The following is a 20,667-nucleotide window of genomic DNA, read 5'->3' as shown; positions in this document are numbered from 1 at the left end:
GCATGAATTTCAAAGCTTTATAAACCAAAATAAACTAATCTTTTAATTCTATTTTTCTACATTTTTTGAAGTTCCTACATATTACCTATTCTTTTCATTTATTTATTTGAGAAGAAGAGTGACAGAGAAGGGGGGAGAGCGAGAGAGAGAACAAGAGCGAGCGCACATTCTTCATTCTGTTGATTCACTCCCCAAATGCCACAACGGCAAGGGCTTGGCCAAGCTGAAATCAGGAGACTGGGACTCCATTCAGGTCTGTGTGGGTGCCAGGGGATAAAGCACTTGAGCCATCATATGCTGCCTTCCCAGGTGCCTTGGCAGAAAGCTAGGTTGGGAACAGAGTATCCAGGACACAAGCCAGGCACTCTGATATTGGATGCAGGCTTCCTAAGTGATTGCTTGGCCTTTTGTGCCACAATACTCATCTCTATACTAGCAATTCTTTTTTTTTTTTTTTTTTATTATGAAACAAAAGGTTTATTAAACCTAAGTGACTTACATTTACTATATAAACAATGGCAGTCCAGGGTACTTAGTCATTTTTGTCCAGACATGAAAGGGAGTTTTTGAAATCAGTAAATGCCATTTTGAAAAGGGTATTCCATCAGAAATAATTTACCAAGTTCAAGATAGGCCTGTTCAGCAAAATCCAAGTTATCCCCTCAGTACTTTACAAATGAAATTTTCTTCTACTTGTGTCCATTTCCCGGGGCTTATGGACCCATTCATATTCTCCATATTTAGAATCAAAGGTTCCTTTCTGAAGAGATCTTAATTTTAAGGTAAAACGTGGTCCAAGTTCCTGAATTCCTGCTTTCTTTTCACTCTTGAATATGTATCTGTGAAATCTGAAGAAGATATAATCCCGCTGATTATGGAATGTAGCAACTTGCCTTCCAATAAACTGAGGATTATGGGGAAAGAGAGAAGCAAACATACGACCAATAGAATGACCTAGCCGTGTTGTAAAATTATTCAGAATTATTTCAGGTCTGTGTTCTGTGGGGTCCTTGCCTCTTCTCTTAATTTCTTTACGAAGACGAACACTGCTCATTTTAAAATGAGCAGTTGGACCATTTGGCAAGTGACTCAAAATCAGTCCATTTGGTGTTTTACGATCTTCATTAATAACAATCAGATCTGTGAAATCTCTTGAAATGCACTGTGGAATAATTTTTTTCAGAGCCATATACTAGCAATTCTTAAAAATCAAGCTCGAGTGAATTGGGATAAGAGTTGTTCAACAAAAAATTAAACTCTGAAAGTTTGAATTTACAGTGTTGGTTGCCTTTCCTGAGAAATCCCAGTATGGTATCACCTTGGTGGTTTTAGGATTTAGCCCTCAATCTGATAGGCTTGGAATTCTGATTTTGTCAACAATTCACCCTCAGAAGTGGGATCAGGGAAGCCAAGATTATGAGTCTAATCTATGTGACAGATTGTCCTGTGTGAACTATAGTTATCACATTGACAAGAATTCACATTTGAGCATCATCCTCAAAACAGACATATCTTAGAAGTCTAAACATCTCTAGGTGTTTTCTTGGCAGTGATGGGACTAAGAAGTTTACTAAATCTGATATTTTTATCTTTGTTATCTTTGTATCTTATTAATGCAACAATTATAACTGAAGTTCTTCAGCTAAATTTCTCTGATACTATTCCTAGTGTTTGCATTTCTGAATTTTGTCTTTTTTGACAATCCATTTTACTATTGCCTCATCTAATTGTTAAATTTTTAAATATGGTTTAATCAGGTTATTGTTCACTTGTGTTGAGCTGCAATTTATTCTGTCTTAAGGAGGCAGTATTTAGCTTGGTTCTGATTCTTTATGTCTTGATTTAATGACTTAATTCTTAAAGAGTGATCTTAATTTTCTTGTTTCCAAGTGCCTGCAATAACATTTTGCTCTCCTATTGGTAGCAGATATTATTGGATCTTTATAAAACCAGTTAGGCAGGAAGGACAGATGAGTGCTACCTCTGATTTATAGATGAAGAAACAGAGACTTTAGGCATTAAAATATTTGTCTGAATTCACACACAGAAATTAAGTAAGCCAGCTCTCAAATTAAGATCTTACTGTAGGGGCTTCTGGTAGGGGACTATTTTTTTACAGCAACCAGAGCCACGAACAAAATACTGGGATTGTTGTACATGCTTAATGTGTATGAAGGATTTCAAAGCATTTGTTAGAAAATGGAATAAGAAGATAATGTGAATTTCCATGAACTTTTTGAAGCACTCTCGTATTTACTGAAAAAAAAAAAAAAAGTGACGAGATTTCTATGAAAACAAAGACATGATTTTTACCAAAAGCAGATGCTAATTGTGAACTCCTAGGATCTGGCTTTTTGTTCCTCACTGTTAACTCCAACAAACTACTATACTAATTTTAGTTTTATGATTTGGACAAAGAGGGTCATGTTTCTTCTTGATGTGAATTATTCAGGGTGTGACTGGACCATGAAGACTCAAGACAGGTTTTTGGAGTGGCAGTGAATTATCATCATAAGGATGAGCCTTAAGAAGGTATGAGGCAGGAATATTAGGATCATAATGATCGTTTCAAGGTCATAGATTTCAAAGTCATAGAATATTATGTGTCATAGAGGTCAGGACCCTGGATAGATCCCTAATCTATAGCAACTAGATTATCATCTTTTGTTTTGATTTGGTCTTTCCTGGGAGACTTCTCTTCCAGCTAGAATAATGTAGCTTGATTATTGAATATATCTGAGTTTAGGGAAAGATTATGTCAGTGAGATACTTGGTGGAAAACAACAGAAATCAACCCTGTTGATTTTTTAATTCTGTTGATAATTTAAGTAGAAGAAGTGATACACATTAGAAGTGTATTTAGAAGAATGGCTCACAAGCCTGAGGAATCATACTCAGAAAATATGTGAGAACCTAGTGAAACCAGGCAGCTGAAAACACAGCCATTAACACTGCTGCTAATGCATGGTTGCTGCCCTGATGCTGCCACTTACTTACTGCCTCTGTCGCCGTAACTTTAGCTAATCGCTATCTTCCTTAGAACTTTGCCTCACTTTCTCAAAATCCCAGATTTGGTCAAAGTGCTGATTGGATAAGCCATGTGCCTCTGTCACATAACCCAGCAAAGTTTTTGAACGACTATTCTCTATTTGGCTTTTTCAAGGAGAATTGTCCTAAATAGCTAAGGTGGGTCTTCTTTTATAAACATTATTAGTATATTCCCTTTTCTTCAGAAGTTTCACTCTGAAGAGCTGGGTGGGCTTCTGTGTCACCTTGGCCTTTGTCTTTATCTCTCCCTATCTGCCCTTCAGTCCATAAAATTTGTAGATGAATTCCATTGAGTTTGGCAGATGCTTAACTATGGCAAATAGTATTTTTGCCTTGTTTTCAATCTGTGTATCTAGATGATCAAACATGCAGAACTAGGAGTTAGGATTGGTTATTTGTAAACCTAAATGAAAGATCTCCACGGGTGAGATCCCAGTGGAAAGAACGGGTCATCAAAGAAGGAGGTACCTTTCTCTGAAGGGAGGAGAGAACTTCCACTTTGACCATTGCCTTGTCTAAATATGATCAGAGCCAGTGAACTCAGGGGGCTTCCATAGCCTTGGCAGCTCATGACAAGAGCCTAGGGTGATTACTGATGCCATAAACAAGAGTGTCAATTTGTTAAGTCAACAACAGGAGTCACTGTGCACTTACTCCTCATGTAGGATCTTTGTCCTTAGTGTGCTGTACATTGAGATTTAATGCTATAACTAGTACTCAAACAGTATTTTTCACTTTATGTTTCTGTGTGGGAGCAAACTGTTGAAATCTTTACTTAATGTATGCTAAACTGATCTTCTGTATATAAAGAGAATCAAAAATGAATCTTGATGTGAATGGAAGGGGAGAGGGAGTGGATAAGGGGAGGGTTGCGGGTTGGAGGGACGTTATGGGGGGGAAGCCATTGTAATCCATATTCTGTACTTTGGAAATTTATATTCATTAAATAAAAGTTAAAAAAAAGAAAAAAAAAGGATTGGTTCTTTGTAATTACCTCATTAAAAAATAAAAATATACATGTTGAGATAGTAAAGAAAATGATTCCTGGCAAAATGAGGAGGGAATATATTTAAATAAATGTGTTCAGATAATGAATAAACAGGGCCAAAGTGCTATTAATGCTTAGCAGATAGGACCACATATAAACACCATGACATAATTTATTTGAATTATTTATTGTCAGTCTGGTATTTCTTCAATTTAAGCACTTCTTTGTAGAATAATATCCACATACCCACAGACTGGTAAAATAAAAGAACCAGATGTTCACAATCTCAGTATAACAACCATATCAAACCAATGGTATGCACTGGGAATTTAGTGCTGTTTATAGGATCAGCTTCTGGCTGAATTCTGAGCACATATTTGGGCTCTGGAGCTCAAGAAAACTCCCATGGCTGTATCTGCATTGTAAGAGCTTGGCTGAAGTCAATGTGGAACACTGAAGTTAACATTCCTTAATGACAAAAGATCAATGGGTAGGGATTTTCTATCCTTGCAAGTGGCAAGATTAAATTTTGTTACTTCAAGGCCAGTGCTGTGGCATAGTGGGTAAAGCCACAGTCTGCAGTGCCAGCATCCCATATGGCTGCTGGTTGGAGTCCCAGCTAGTCCACTTCCAATCCAGCTCTCTGCTGTAGCCTTGGAAAGCAGTAGAAGATGGCCCAAGTCCTTGGGCCCCTGATCTTGTGTTGGAGACCCAGAAGAAGCTCTTGGTTTTGGATTGGCTCAACTCCGGCTGTTGTGGCCATCTGGAGAGTGAACCAGCAGATGGAAGACATCTCTCTGCCTCTATCTGTAACTGTCTTTCAAGTAAGTAAGTAAATAAATAAATCTTTAAAAAACTTTTGTTACTTCTAATTTAGTTGAAATATTTAATTAATAAAGTATAGTAATAGACAAAACTATAACTCAGCATGCAGTCAATAGGTCCGAGGTTACCAATCCCTCTAGTTATAATTGGAGAAACCCATAACTCCCAACTCTATAATTCTGCCATTGATGAGTCAGGGTGGCCATGTTCTCTTTTGAAGACTGAACCACCTATGATGCTTGTCTCAAACCTCTGTATCTCTTAATAATGTATTTTGGAATACTGTTGGAGGGTTATTAAAAATATTCACAAGGGGCCGGTGCCGTGGCGCACTAGGTTAATCCTGTGCCTGCGGTGCTGGCATCCCATATGGGATTACTCCTAAAGAACTTTAACATTTTAAAATTTTAATTTGTTGTGGCTGGTGCTGTGGCATTGCAGGTAAAGCCACTGCCTGCAGCATTTGAATCCCATCTGGGTCTCAATTCGAGTCCTGGCTGCTCCACTTCCAATCCAACTTCCTGCAAAAGTGCCTGGGAAAGCAGCAAAGAATGTTCTGATTCCTTGGGCCCCAGTACCCATGAAGAAGACCCAGAAGAAGCTCCTGGCTCCTGGCTTCAGATTAGTAGCTCTGGCCACTGCAGCCATTCCAGGAGTGAACCAGCAGATGAAAGATTTCTCTCTGTCTGTCTATCTCTGTAACTCTGACTTTCAAATAAATAAATAGATCTTTAAAAATTTTAATTTATTTCAATGTTAAGAATTATAAAATGCGGCTGGCGCCGCAGCTCACTAGGCTAATCCTCCGCCTTGTGGCGCCAGTACACCGGGTTCTAGTCCTGGTTGGGGCGCCAGATTCTGTCCCGGTTGCCCCTCTTCCAGGCCAGCTCTCTGCTGTGGCCAGGGCGTGCAGTGAAGGATGGCCCAAGTGCTTGGGCCCTGCACCCCATGAGAGACCAGGAGAAGCACCTGGCTCCTGCCATCAGATTGGCGCAGTGCGCCGGTCGCAGCGCGCCGGCCCTGGCGGCCATTGGAGGGTGAACCAACGGCAAAGGAAGACCTTTCTCTCTGTCTCTCTCTCTCACTGTCCACTCTGCCTGTCAAAAATAAATAAATAAAAAATTAAAATAAAGAATTATAAAATGCATTATCTACCTCTTAAATTTAGAGATAAGAGCATAAAAAATGTAGAAACTAATTAAACCCATGTTCCCACCACACAAATTTTCCTTCTTTATAATAGAAGATATTGAGTATAATTTATTTTTTAAAGTTTACTTATTTTTATTTGAGCAGCAGAGAGAAAGCGAGAGATTGATCAATCTTCCATTCGGTGGTTTATTCCCCAAACAGCTATAATAGCTGGGGGTGCTGGGTCAGGCTGAAGCCAGGAGCCAGAAACTCCATCCAGCTCTCCCACTTGGGTGTCAGGGACACAAGTACTTGATCCATCATCGCTGACTCCCAGGGGCTGTGCTGGATCCAGAGTCAGAAGTGGAAGGGGGACTTGAGAGTAAGTGCTCCAATATATGAGATGAAGGCATCCTGAGTGTTAGTTTAACCCACTGTGCCACAACATCTGCCTCTGAGTACAATGTAATATTGTGGCGTTATTGTGGATATTATGATTATACCATACTGTATAAAGAAATATACTCAGAAAAGTTTATGGAGTATGAGCATGACCCAGAATTTTATTTACCTGTCTGTAGAAAATATGGAAGCATAGAGAAGAAAACTAAAATGTTGTTAAGCTCACTAGCCAGAGGTGATCATAGCTAACGTTTTGGCATAATTACAGTTTTATAATAAAGTTAATACATTACTGTATGTACATTTTTAAATTCCTTCCTACTTATTAATACATTGTGAACGTTTTCTCAAAGCCTTAAGCATTCTTAATGATAGACTTTCTAATGGCTACGTGATGTTGCGTTGTATAATAGTACCATTATTTTCTTATCCTGTTTCCCATTGGTGAATATTTAGATTTTCCCAATATTTAGATACTATAAAGAATACTGCAGTGAATTCTTTTGTACCGAAACTTGATGGAAATCCTGATTAATTACTTTATTTAAGAAGAGTTTTTGAAGCACTTACATTGTGTTGGGCACTATTGTCGATGCTTGGGATACAAAGTGAAAAATCTTTGCTCTTGTAGAACTCATAGTCGGCTAGGTGGAAATTGACAATCGATATAAAATATGAGCTTTATAATATATTAGAAGGGTTTAAGTGATAGCGAGCCTAACATTGTTCCCCTAGGATATATTCCCAGAGGACTCGACACGAATTTCTAATGTGCCTTCCAGAAAGGCAATACTGATTCATATTTCTATAAAATATGTTTGGATCTTCCTTTTCTTCCCTTTTAAAATAAGACTTATTTATTTATTTGAAAGGCAGAGTCACAGAAGGGAAGGGGGGAGAGAGAGAGAGAGACAAAGAGAAAGTATTCCATCTGCTAGTTCACTCACCAGATGGCCTCAATGGCTGGAGCTGAGCCATTCTGAAGCTAGGAGCCAGGAGCTTCTTCCAGGTCTCCAACACGGGTGCATAGGCCCAAGTCAGGCCATCATCCACTGCATTCCCAGGACATAGCAGAGAGCTGGACTGGAAGTGGAGCAGCTGGGATGTGAACCAGCACCCATATGGGGCACCAGCACTTCAGGCTGCTGTTTTACCTGCTACGCCACTGTGCTGGCCCCTTTTCCTCCTTTTGAAACAAGTGTTTCTAAAGGAAAAAAAACTGCTATTTTTAAAATGAAATCTATGTTATTGTTTAATTTTTTGGCTTCTAGTGGTTATTGAACACATTTTGGTATGTTCATTGATTATTTTTATATTTCTCTTATAAAACACCTGTTTACACCCTTCACATAATGTTAAGGGTCTCAGTACTTGTGTAACTTTCCTGAGTTTCTATAATGAAGTGTCACCAATAGGGCAATAACATGAATTTCTTGTCTCACAGCTTTCCATGCTAAAAGTCGAAGTCAGAGTGTTGGCACGACTGTGCTCCCTCTAAAATTCATAGGGGAATAATTCCCCACCTCTATCTAGCTTCTGGTAGTTTCCTGCATCTCTGGCATTGATTTACTTTTAGACTCATCACTTCAATCCTCCACCTTATCACCCTCCTCTCCTTTGGGTATGTGTCCACCTCTGTGTCCAGATTCACTTTTCATAAGGACAGAGCCATTTTGGACTTTGGTCCATGCTAATAACCACTTTTTTTTTTTACTGTGACTGTTTTTTCTTTTCTCTTCTTTTCTTTTATTTAGTAAATATAAATTTCCAAAATACAGTTTATGGATTACAATGGCTTCCCCCACCACATAATTTCCCTCCCACTCGCACCCCTCCCATCTCCCGCTCCCTCTCCCATTCCATTCACATCAAGATTCATTTTCAATTATCTTTATATAGAGAAGATCGATTCAGTATATATTAAGTAAAGATTTCATCAGTTTGCAACCACACAGAAACACAAAGTGTAAAATACTGTTTCAGTACTAGTTATAGCATTACTTCACATACTTCACATTGGACAATACATTAAGGACAGATCCCACATGAGAAGTAAGTACACAGTGACTCCTGTTGTTGACTTAACAATTTGACACTCTTGTTTATGGCGTCAATAATCTCCCTAGGCTCTAGTCATGAGTTGCCAAGGCTATGGAAGCCTTTTGAGTTCACCAACTTCGATCTTATTCTGACAGGGTCCCCTTTCCCACTCCCTTTCCCCTTCCATTCACATCAAGATTCATTTCTTTCTTTCTTTTTTTTTTGACAGGCAGAGTGGACAGTGAGAGAGAGAGACAGAGAGAAAGGTCTTCCTTTGCCATTGGTTCACCCTCCAATGGCCGCCGCAGCCAGCGCACTGCGGTCGGTGCACCGCGCTGATCCGATGGCAGGAGCCAGGAGCCAGGTGCTTTTTCTGGTCTCCCATGGGGTGCAGGGCCCAAGCACCTGGGCCATCCTCCACTACACCCTGGCCACAGCAGAGAGCTGGCCTGGATCCTCCCTTCAGAGAAAGGTACCTCCTTCTTTGATGGCCCATTCTTTCTTTCTTTCTTTTTTCTTTTTTTTTTTTTTTGACAGGCAGAGTGGACAGTGAGAGAGAGAGACAGAGAGAAAGGTCTTCCTTTGCCGTTGGTTCACCCTCCAATGGCCGCCGCGGCCGGCGCGCTGCGGCCGGCGCACCGTGCTGATCCGATGGCAGGAGCCAGGAGCCAGGTGCTTTTCCTGGTCTCCCATGGGGTGCAGGGCCCAAGTACTTGGGCCATCCTCCACTGCACTCCCTGGCCACAGCAGAGGGCTGGCCTGGAAGAGGGGCAACCGGGACAGAATCCGGCGCCCCGACCGGGACTAGAACCCGGTGTGCCAGCGCCGCTAGGCGGAGGATTAGCCTAGTGAGCCGCGGCGCCGGCCGGCCCATTCTTTCCACTGAGATCTCACTTGCAGAGATCTTTCATTCAGGTTTTTTTTTTTTTTTTTTTCCCAGAGTGTCTTGGCTTTCCATGCCTGAAATACTCTCATGGGCTCTTCAGCCAGATCTGAATGCCTTAAGGGCTGATACTGAGGCCAGAGTGCCATTTAGGACATCTGCCATTCTATGAGTCTGCTGTGTATCTCACTTCCCATGTTGGATGGTTCTCTCCCTTTTTGATTCTATCAGTTAGTATTAGCATATACTAGTCTTGTTTGTGTGATCCCTTTGACTCTTAAAGCTATCAGTGTGATCAATTGTGAACTGAAGTTGATTACTTGGACTAGTGAGATGGCACTGGTACATGCCACCTTGATGGGATTGTATTGGAATCTCCTGACACGTTTCTAACTCCACCACTGGGGGCAAGTCTGATTGAGCATGTCCCAAATTGTACATCTCCTCCCTCTCTTAATCCCACTCTTATATTTAACAAGGATCACTTTTCAGGTAAAATTTATACACCTAAGAATAATTGTGTGTTAATTACAGAGTTCAACCAATAGTGCTGGAACAAAAAAAATACTAAAAGGGATAAAGTATTACATTGTACATCAACAGTCAGGACAAGAGCTGATCAAGTTACTGTTTCTCATAGTGTCCATTTCACTTCAACAGGTTTCCCCTTCGGTGCTCAGTTAGTTGTCGCCGATCAGAGAGAACATATGATATTTGTCCCTTTGGGACTGGCTTAATTCACTCAGCATAATCTTTTCCAGAGTCCTCCATCTTGCTGCAAATGACCGGGTTTCATTGTTTTTGACTGCTGTATAGTATTCTATAGAGTACATGTCCCATGATTTCTTTTTTTTTACTTTTATTTAATATAAATTTCCAAAGTACAGCTTATAAATTACAATGGCTTCCCCCCCATAACGTCCCTCCCACCCGCAACCCTCCCCTTTCCCACTCCCTTTCCCCTTCCATTCACATCAAGATTCATTTCTTTCTTTCTTTTTTTTTTGACAGGCAGAGTGGACAGTGAGAGAGAGAGACAGAGAGAAAGGTCTTCCTTTGCCGTTGGTTCACCCTCCAATGGCCGCCGCAGCCAGCGCACTGCGGTCGGCGCACCGCGCTGATCTGATGGCAGGAGCCAGGTGCTTTTTCTGGTCTCCCATGGGGTGCAGGGCCCAAGCACCTGGGCCATCCTCCACTACACCCTGGCCACAGCAGAGAGCTGGCCTGGAAGAGGGGCAACCGGGACAGAATCCGGCACCCTGACCGGGACTAGAACCCGGTGTGCCAGCGCCACTAGACGGAGGATTAGCCTAGTGAGCCATGGCGCAGGCCTCAAGATTCATTTTCAATTCTCTTTATATACAGAAGATCAGTTTAGCATACATTAAGTAAAGATTTCAACAGTTTGCTCCCACACAGAAACATAAAGTGAAAAATACTGTTTGAGTACTAGTTATAGCATTAAATCTCAATGTACAGCACACTAAGTACAGAGATCCTACATGAGGAGTAAGTGCACAGTGACTCCTGTTGTTGACTTAACAAATTGACACTCTTGTTTATGGCATCAGTAATCACCCTAGGCTCTTGTCATGAGCTGCCAAGGCTACGGAAGCCCCCTGAGTTCACTGGCTCTGATCATATTTAGACAAGGCAATGGTCAAAGTGGAAGTTCTCTCCTCCCTTCAGAGAAAGGTACCTCCTTCTTTGAAGGCCTGTTCTTCCTACTGGGATCTCACTCACGGAGATCTTTCATTTTTTTTTTTTCCCAGAGTGTCTTGGCTTTCCATGCCTGAAATACTCTCATGGGCTTTTCAGCTGGATCCGCATGCCTTAAAGGCTGATTCTGAGGCCAGAGTGCTGTTTAGGCCATCTGCCATTCTATGGGTCTGCTGTGTATCTCACTTCCCTTGTTGGATCGTTCTCTCCCTTTTTTATTCTATCAGCTAGTATTTGCAGACACTTGTTTTGTTTGTGTAATCCCTTTGGTTCTTAGTCCTATCATTATGATCAATTGTGAACTGAAGTTGATCACTTGGACTAGTGAGATGGCATTGGTACATGCCACCTTGATGGGATTGAATTGGAATCCCCTGGTATGTTTCTAACTCTACCGTTTGAGGTAAGTCAGCCTGAGCATGTCCCGAATTGCACATCTCTTCCCTCTCTTATTCCCACTCTTATATTTAACAGTGATCACTTTTCAGTTAAGTTTCAGCACTTAAGAATAATTGTGTATTGATTACAGTATTCAACCAAAAGTATTAAGTAGAACAAACAAAAAAATACTAAGAGGGTTAACATATTAAGTTGTTCATCAACAGTCAGGGTGAGGGCTGATCAAGTCACCATTTCTCATAGTGTTCATTTCACTTTAACAGGTTTCCTTTTTGGTGCTCAGTTAGTTGTCACCTATCAGGAAGAACATTTGTTAATGACCATATTTTAAACTGATCATCTATAAAGACCTTATTTCCAAATAAGCTTGAGACTCCCACATCCTTTCTTTCTTTCTTTTTTAATTGATGGGTGTTACAATTCAATCCATAACAGCGCCTAAATCCCATTCTTCTTTACTTTTACCTCTAGGCCTCAGAACCATCCATGATAATTGGGAAATAAAATTTATTTTCTGAATTTGTGTATACTTTCTATGATTCCCAGTAAAGGGTTCTTATGTTAGACAAGGGGCTCTCTGCTTCATATTCCAGTTCTGGTATATTCAGGCTTCTGCCTGTCTGCACAAATAGATTTGAGACTGTAGTGCAGCTATTGGGTCAAACTCATGGGCATGGCCAAAGGAGCTGGCAGTCCAGTTTCACACTCAAGTTCACAAGAAGAACACAGGGAAAGATTTTTAGGAACAAACTTTTGGATCTTCTCAGACTTTGTGTGAGATGGCAGAAAGAACAAGACTGTCCGTAATGCCTTCCTGAGAAGTTAAGATGACAAGAGAAACTGCTACATGTGGACTTGGGAGTTGAAGAAAAGCTACTCATCAGTCTGATTCTTGCTTCTGACGCACAGTGACTCGACCTATCATCCAACAAAATGGGGTCTGACTACTTTGATGGGCCATTTCTGTCCATCTTGGTAAGGAAAGAAGAGAATAGTAGAGAGAAAGATGGACTCATTCTCTCTGAGATCTCTCCTCCATTGCCTGAGGAGACCTAGAGCATCAGCAAAAGTTCCCTCTCTTGTGGAAATGTGGAGAGAAGTGGTAGATGAGTTTCTTAGCTCTCTGTTTTATACTTGTAATTCTTTTGCTTTCCTGTTTTGTTGTCAGGCTATTTGCCACCACTTATTTCTGACAATATCTACTTTCTGCAGTCCATTTTCCGTTTTCCTGTGTAACAGGAGTAAATGACAGTTTTACTCTTGGTAAATCTTAAGTATAGCTTGTTGACTTCATGTACAGGTTTTTTGAGAGCTTTTTTCATTAATTGCATTTTTTGACCACTTTTAGGTTGTGACTTGTTCTAAAATAGGGTGAAATTGCTAAGATAGTCCGTTGTCAAGTAAGATAGAATAGTGTTTGTTTATTTTGTATGTAGTGAACATTGTATTATATAACAATGGCCTTTGATGTGCATGCGACTGAAAACTATTTTTCTGTTGAATAATTTTTAAGGTGAACTAATTTTGTATATTTCATTTATACAGATTTAGAAGCATAGTGTTACTTCACACCCTACCCATCCTTCCACACACACTTCTTCCATTTCTCCTCCTTCCTTTCTTGTTCTTTCACTTAATTTTTATAATGATCTACTTTCAGTTTATTTTATAATCATAAGACTAACCCTACCCTAAATAAAGAGTTCAAGAAGTAGTAAGAAGGAAAAACACCCACGTTTCTTCAATAGTGGAGACAAGGGTTGTAACAATCATTGAATTTCAAAATGTCAAATTCACTCATGTACATTACAGATTTTGGTCCTCTATTAGTTACCACAGATCAGGCAGAAACATTTATCCTTTTGGGACTGACTTATTTCATTAAATATAATGGTTTCCAATTACATCACTTTAATTGCAAAAGACAGATTTAATTTTTTAATGGCTAAGTAGTATGCCATTATATATCTATATTTTTATATATATTCATCAGTTTATAGAAATCTATGTTGATTGCAGATCTTAGCTATTGTGAATTTAACTGTGATAAACATGGGGTACAGATATCTACTTCATATGCTGATTTCATTTTGTTTGAATAAATTCCCAGGAATGGGGTGGCTGGGTCATATGTCTGAGGTATCTCCATACAGTCTTCCACAATGCCTGTACTAGTTTACATTCCCACCCAAGTGAAGTAGGATAACTTTTCCTCCACAACCTCAACAAATTTATTGTTTGTAAATTTCTGTATGAGAGCCATCCTAACTAGGGTGACGTGAAACCTCATTGGTTTTAGGTTGCATTTCTCTGATGGCTAGTGATCCTGAGCATTTTTTCATGTATCTGTTGGCCATTTGAATTTTTTTAACTTTTTAATTTTTTTATTTAGTAAATATAAATTTCCAAAATACAGTTTATGGATTACAATGGCTTCCCCCACCCCATAATTTCCCTCCCACTCGCACCCCTCCCATCTCCCGCTCCCTCTCCCATTCCATTCACATCAAGATTCATTTTCAATTATCTTTATATAGAGAAGATCGATTCAGTATATATTAAGTAAAGATTTCATCAGTTTGCACCCACACAGAAACACAAAGTGTAAAAATATTGTTTCAGTACTAGTTATAGCATTACTTCATATTGGACAACACATTAAGGACAGATCCCACTGAGAAGTAAGTACACAGTGACTCCTGTTGTTGACTTAACAATTTGACATTCTTGTTTATGGCGTCAATAATCTCCCTAGGCTCTAGTCATGAGTTGCCAAGGCTATGGAAGCCTTTTGAGTTCGCCAACTTTGATCTTATTCTGACAGGGTCATAGTCAAAGTGGAAGTTCTCTCCTCCCTTCAGAGAAAGGTACCTCCTTCTTTGATGGCCCATTCTTTCCACTGAGATCTCACTTGCAGAGATCTTTCATTTAGGGATTTTTTTTCCCAGGGTGTCTTGGCTTTCCATGCCTAAAATACTCTCATGGACTCTTCAGCCAGATCTGAATGCCTTAAGGGCTGATACTGAGGCCAGAGTGCTATTTAGGACATCTGCCATTCTATGAGTCTGCTGTGTATCCTGCTTCCCATGTCGGATGGTTCTCTCCCTTTTTGATTCTATCAGTTAGTATTAGCATATACTAGTCTTGTTTGTGTGATCCCTTTGACTGAGACCTATCAGTGTAATCAGTTGTGAACTGAAATTGATCATTTGGTCTAGTGAGATGGCATTGGTACATGCCACCTTGATGGGATTGTATTGGAATCTCCTGACACGTTTCTAACTCCACCATTGGGGGCAAGTCTGATTGAGCATGTCCCAAATTGTACATCTCCTCCCTCTCTTATTCCCACTCTTATATTTAACAGGGATCACTTCTCAGGTAAAATTTGAACACCTAAGAATAATTGTGTGTTAATTACAGAGTTCAACCAATAGTACTAGAAGAAAAAAATACTAAAAGGGATAAAGTATTACATTGTAAATCAACAGTCAGGACAAAGGTTGATCATGTCACTGTTTCTCATAGTGTCCATTTCATTTCAACAGGTTTCCCCTTTGGTGCTCAGTTAGTTGTCGCCAATCAGGGAGAACATATGATATTTGTCCCTTTGGGACTGGCTTAGTTCACTCAGCATACTGTTTTCCAGATTCCTCCGGGTTTCATTGTTTTTGACTGCTGTATAGTATTCTATAGAGTACATGTCCCATAATTTCTTTATCCAGTCTACCGTTGATGGGCATTTGGGTTGGTTCCAGGTCTTAGCTATTGTGAATTGAGCTGCAATAAACATTAATGTGCAGACAGCTTGTTTGTTTTCCAATTTCATTTCCTTTGGGTAAATTCCAAGGAGTGGGATGGCTGGGTTTTATGGTAGGGTGATATGCAGGTTTCTGAGGAATCTCCAGACTGACTTCCATAATGGCTTAACCAGTTTGCATTCCCACCAATAGTGGGTTAGTGTCCCTTTTTCCCCACATCCTCTCCAGCATCTGTTGTTGGTACATTTCTGAATGTGAGCCATTCTAACCAGGGTGAAGTGAAACCTCATTGTGGTTTTGATTTGCATTTCGCTGATGGCTAGTGATCCTGAACATTTTTTCATGTGTCTGTTTGTCCTTTGGATTTCTTCTTTTGAAAAATGTCTATTGAGGTCCTTGGCCCATCTCTTAAGTGGGTTGTTGGTTTTGTTTTTGTGGAGTTCTTGATTTCTTTGTAGATTCTGGTTATCAACCCTTTATCTGTTGCATAGTTTGCAAATATTTTTTCCCATTCTGTCGGTTGCCTCTTCACTTTCCTGACTGTTTCTTTTGAAGTACAGAAACTTCTCAATTTGATGTAATCCCAAATGTTAATTTTGGCTTTGACTGCCTGTGCTTCTGGGGTCTTTTCCAAGAAATCTTTGTTGGTACCTATATCTTGCAGGGTTTTTCCAATGTTCTCTAATAATTTGATGGTGTTGGGTCATAGATTTAAGTCTTTAATCCATGTTGAGTGAATTTTTGTGTAAGGTGTAAGGTGAAAGGTAGGGGGTCTTGCTTCATGATTCTGCACATGGAAATCCAATTTTCCCAGCACCATTTATTGAATAGACTGTCCTTACTCCAGGGATTGGTTTTGGATCCTTGATCAAATATGAGTTGGCTGTAGATGTTTGGATTGATTTCTGGTGTTTCAATTCTATTCCATTGGTCTATCCATCTGTTTCTGTACCAGTACCATGCTGTTTTGATTACAACAAATACAGAAACCGAGGAAACAAGAACAAGGAAGACATTATGACACCCCCAAATGAACAAGACATCCCAAGCCAAGATTATGAAGATGATGAGATGGAAGAAATGCAAGAAATGCAAGATTTATGATAAGAACAATTAGAAGTTTTCAAAAACAAATGCTTGAGCTACGGAAATCCTTACTGGACAGGATGGAAAATCTCCTTCGAGAAAATGAAATCTTAAGGAGGAATCAAAATGAAATGCAGAAACTAGTAGAACAGGAAAGTATGATAGTGAAGAGAAATTAAAATGAAATGAAGAACTCAATAGATCAAAAGACAAACACATTAGAGAGCCTTAAAAATAGTCAGTGAAACAGAAGAGAGAATATCGGACTTAGAAGACAGAGCACAGGAAAGTACACAGTCAAACCAAAGAAAAGAAGAGGAAATTAGAAATCTAAAAAATATTGTTGGGAATCTACAGGATACTTGTAAAAAACCCAACATTCGGGTTCTAGGAGTTCCTGAAGGCATGGAGAGAAAGAAAGGATTAGAAGGCCTTTTTAGTGAGATACTTGCAGAGAACTTCCCGGGTTTGGAGAAGGACAGAGACATCCTAGTACAGGAAGCTAGTAGAACCCCTAGTAAACATGACCAAAAGAGATCCTCACCATGACGTGTTGTAATCAAACTCACTACAGTGAATGAGGAGCTGGTTTTTTGAAAAAATAAACAAAATTGACACCCCATTGGTCCAACTAACTGAAAAAAGAAAAGTTCCAAATCAATAAAATCAGAGATGAAAAAGGAAACATAACAACAGACACCACATAAATAAAAAGAATCATCAGAAATTACTACAAGGACTTGTATGCCAGCAAACAGGGAAATCTATCAGAAATGGATAGATTCCTGGACACATGCAACCTACCTAAATTGAACCAGGAAGACATCGAAAACCTAAACAGACCCATAACTGAGACAGAAATGGAAACAGTAATAAAGGCCCTCCCAACAAAGAAAAGCCCAGGACCAGATGGATTCACTGCTGAATTCTACCAGACGTTTAAAGAAGAACTAACTCCAATTCTTCTCAAACTATTCAGAACCATCGAAAAGAGGGAATCCTCCCAAATTCTTTTTTTGAAGCCAGCATCACCTTAATTCCTAAGCTGGAAAAAGATGCAGCATTGAAAGAGCATGGCAGACCAATATCCCTGATTATCATAGATGCAAAAATCCTCAATAAAATTCTGGCCAGTAGAATGCAACAACACATCAGAAAGATCATCCACCCAGACCAAGTGGGATTTATCCCTGGTATGCAGGGATGGTTTAATGTGCGCAAAACAATCAATGTGATACACCACATTAACAGACTGCAGAAGAAAAACCATATGATTATCTCAATAGATGCCGAGAAAGCATTTGATAAAATACAACACCCGTTCATGATGAAAACTCTAAGCAAACTGGGTTTGGAAGGAACATTCCTCAATACAATCAAAGCAAACTATGAAAAACCCACGGCCAACATCCTATTGAATGAGGAAAAGTTGGAAGCGTTTCCACTGAGATCTGGTACCAGACAGGGATGCCCACTCTCACCACTGCTATTCAATATGGTTCTGGAAGTTTTAGCCAGAGCTGTTAGGCAAGAAAAAGAAATTAACAGGACACAAATTGGGAAGGAAGAAGTCAAACTATCCCTCTTTGCAGATGATATGATTCTTTATTTAGGGGACCCAAAGAACTCTACTAAGAGACTATTGGAACTCATAGAAGAGTTTGGCAAAGTAGAAGGATATAAAATCAATGCACAAAAATCAACAGCCTTTGTATACACAGGCAATGCCACAGCTGAGGAAGAACTTCTAAGATCAATCCCATTCACAATAGCTACAAAAACAATCAAATACCTTGGAATAAACTTAACCAAGGATGTTCAAGATCTCTATGATGAAAATTACAAAACCTTAAAGAAAGAAATAGAAGAGGATACCAAGAAATGGAAAAATCTTCCATGCTCATGGATTGGAAGAATCAATATCATGAAAATGTCCTTTCTCCCAAAAGCAATTTACAGATTCAATGCAATAGCAATCAAAATACCAAAGACCTTCTTCTCAGATCTAGAAAAAATGATGCTGAAATTCATATGGAGACACAGGAGACCTCGAATTGCTAAAGTAATCTTGTACAACAAAAACAAAGCTGGAGGCATCACAATACCAGATTTCAGGACATACTACAGGGCAGTTGTTATCAAAACAGCATGGTACTGGTACAGAAACTGATGGATAGACCGAATTTTCTCTTTTGAAAAATGCCTGTTTAAGTCCTTTATCCATTTGGTAAGTGGGTTGTTTGTTTTGTTGTTGTTGAGTTTCTTGAGCTATTTATAGATTCTGGGTATTAATCCTTTATCAGTTGCATAGTTTGCAAATATTTTCTCCCATTCTGTCAGTTGCTTCTTCACTTTGAGGAGTGTTTCTTTTCCAGAGCAGAAGCTTCTAAATTTGATGTGATCCCATTTGTCTATTTTTGCTTCTTATTGTCTGTGCTTCCCTATGCTAATGTCTTGCAGAGTTTTCCAGTGTTTTTCTATGGTAATTTGATGGCATCAGGTGATGGATTTAGATCCTTAATCCATGTTGGGTGGATTTTTGGATAAGGTATAAAGTAGGTTTTTTTTTTTATTTTTTTTGACAGGCAGAGTGGACGGTGAGAGAGAGAGACAGAGAGACAGAGAGAAAGGTCTTCCTTTTCCGTTGGTTCACCCCCCAGTGGCTGCTGTGGCTGGCGCACCGCCCTGATCTGAAGCCAGGAGCCAGGTGCTTCCCCTGGTTTCCCATGCGGGTGAAGGGCCCAAGGAGTTGGGCAATCCTCCACTGCACTCCCAGGCCACAGTAGAGAGCTGGACTGGAAGGGGGGCAACTGGGAGTAGAATGCAGTGTGCCGGCGCCGCAGGCTGAGGATTAGCCTATTGAGGTGTGATGCCAGCAACGGTAGGGGTCATGTTTCATACTTCTGCTTGTGGAGATCCAATTTTCCCAGCACCATTTGCTGTAAAGACTGTACTTTCCCCAGGGATTGATTTTAGCTCCTTTGTGAAAGGTTAGTTGGATGTAGATGCATGGATTGATTTCTGGAGTTTCTGTTTCATTTTATTGGTTGACATGTCTGCTTTTGTGCCAGTTCCAGGCTGTTTTTATTGTATTTGTCCTGTAGTATGTGATGCCTCTGGCTTTTTTTTTTTGTTGTATACTATTTCTTTAGCTATTCATGGTTGCTTGTGTTCCATATGAAGTTTAGCATAGTTTTTTTGTAGATATGAGAAGGATGTTTTAGTATTTTGATTGAGATCACATTGAATCTTTAAATTTCTTTTGGTAGCAGGAAGATTTTGATATTATTTCTTCCAATACATGAACATGGGAGATTTTTTCCATAATTATGTAATCTATTTCTTTCCTTAATGTTTTAAAATTTTCATCATAGATATCTTTCACCTCCTTGGCTAAATTTATTCCTTTATTTAAATTTTTTGTAACTATTTTGTAATGGAACTAATCTTACAAGTTTTTTCTCAGCCATGGCATTGTTTGTGCATTCATTAGCTATTGATTTTTATGCATTAATTTTATACTCTGCCACTTGACCAGACTCTCTTATGAGTTCCAGTAGCTTAGCAGACTCTTTTGGTTCCCCTGTATATAGAATCATGTCTTCTACAAACAGGAATATTTTGACTTGCCCTTTCCAATTTGTATCCATTTGATTTCTTTTTATTTCCTAGTGGCTCTGGCTAAAACTTCCAGAACTATATTGAATATCAGTGGTGAAAGTGGGCATCCTTGTCTGGTTCCAGAACTTAGTGGACATGCTTCTAACATGTCCCCATTCAACTAGATGCTGGCTGAGGTTTTGTCATATATTGCCTTGATTGTGTTGAGCAGTGTTCCTCCTATACCCAAATTGCTTAAGATTTTTATCATGATATGATGTTGTATTTTCTCAAATGCTTTCTCTGCATCTATTGTGATAACCATATAGCTATTGTTCCTTAGTTTGTTAGTGTGATGTACCACACTTATTGATTTGTGTATTTTGAGTTATCCCTTCATACCAAGGAGAAATCCCATTTGGTCTGGCTGAATGCTCTTTCTGATGTATTATTGGATTTGATTAGTATTTTGATGAGGACTTTTGCATCTGTGTTCATCAGTGATATTGTTCTATAGTTCCCTTTCTTTGTTGTATGTTTTTCTGGATTTGGAATTAACATGATGCTGGTGTCAAAGAAGGTGTTTGGGAGGATTCTCTCCCTTTAAATTGTTTTGAATAGCTTGAGACGAATTAGAATTAGATGTTCTTTAAAAATCTGGTAGAATTCAGTAGTGAAACCATCCAGTCTTCTGCTGTATATTTGATTTGACATATTGAATTCTTCATTTCTAATGTTTCATTTTTATTTCTCTTCTACATCTTAATCTCATGGGAAAGTTTTTC

The 20,667-nt window shown here is 39.5% G+C and overlaps 1 pseudogene across 1 annotated transcript; it reads right to left on the bottom strand.

The window, feature by feature from the left end:
• Positions 1-439: 439 nt before the first annotated feature.
• On the bottom strand, positions 440-1,189 carry LOC149127836 (ribosome production factor 1 pseudogene; annotated as a pseudogene). The gene has a single exon (XR_016229085.1). The product of XR_016229085.1 is annotated as a ribosome production factor 1 pseudogene (transcript).
• Positions 1,190-20,667: the final 19,478 nt, after the last annotated feature.

Source organism: Oryctolagus cuniculus, chromosome 2 (genome assembly GCF_051225735.1).
Source record: "Oryctolagus cuniculus isolate XC-2025 breed Fujian yellow rabbit chromosome 2, ASM5122573v1, whole genome shotgun sequence".
NCBI lineage: Eukaryota > Metazoa > Chordata > Mammalia > Lagomorpha > Leporidae > Oryctolagus > Oryctolagus cuniculus.
The sequence above is the reverse complement of the archived record's forward strand: the minus strand, read 5'-3'. Positions and strand labels throughout refer to the sequence as shown.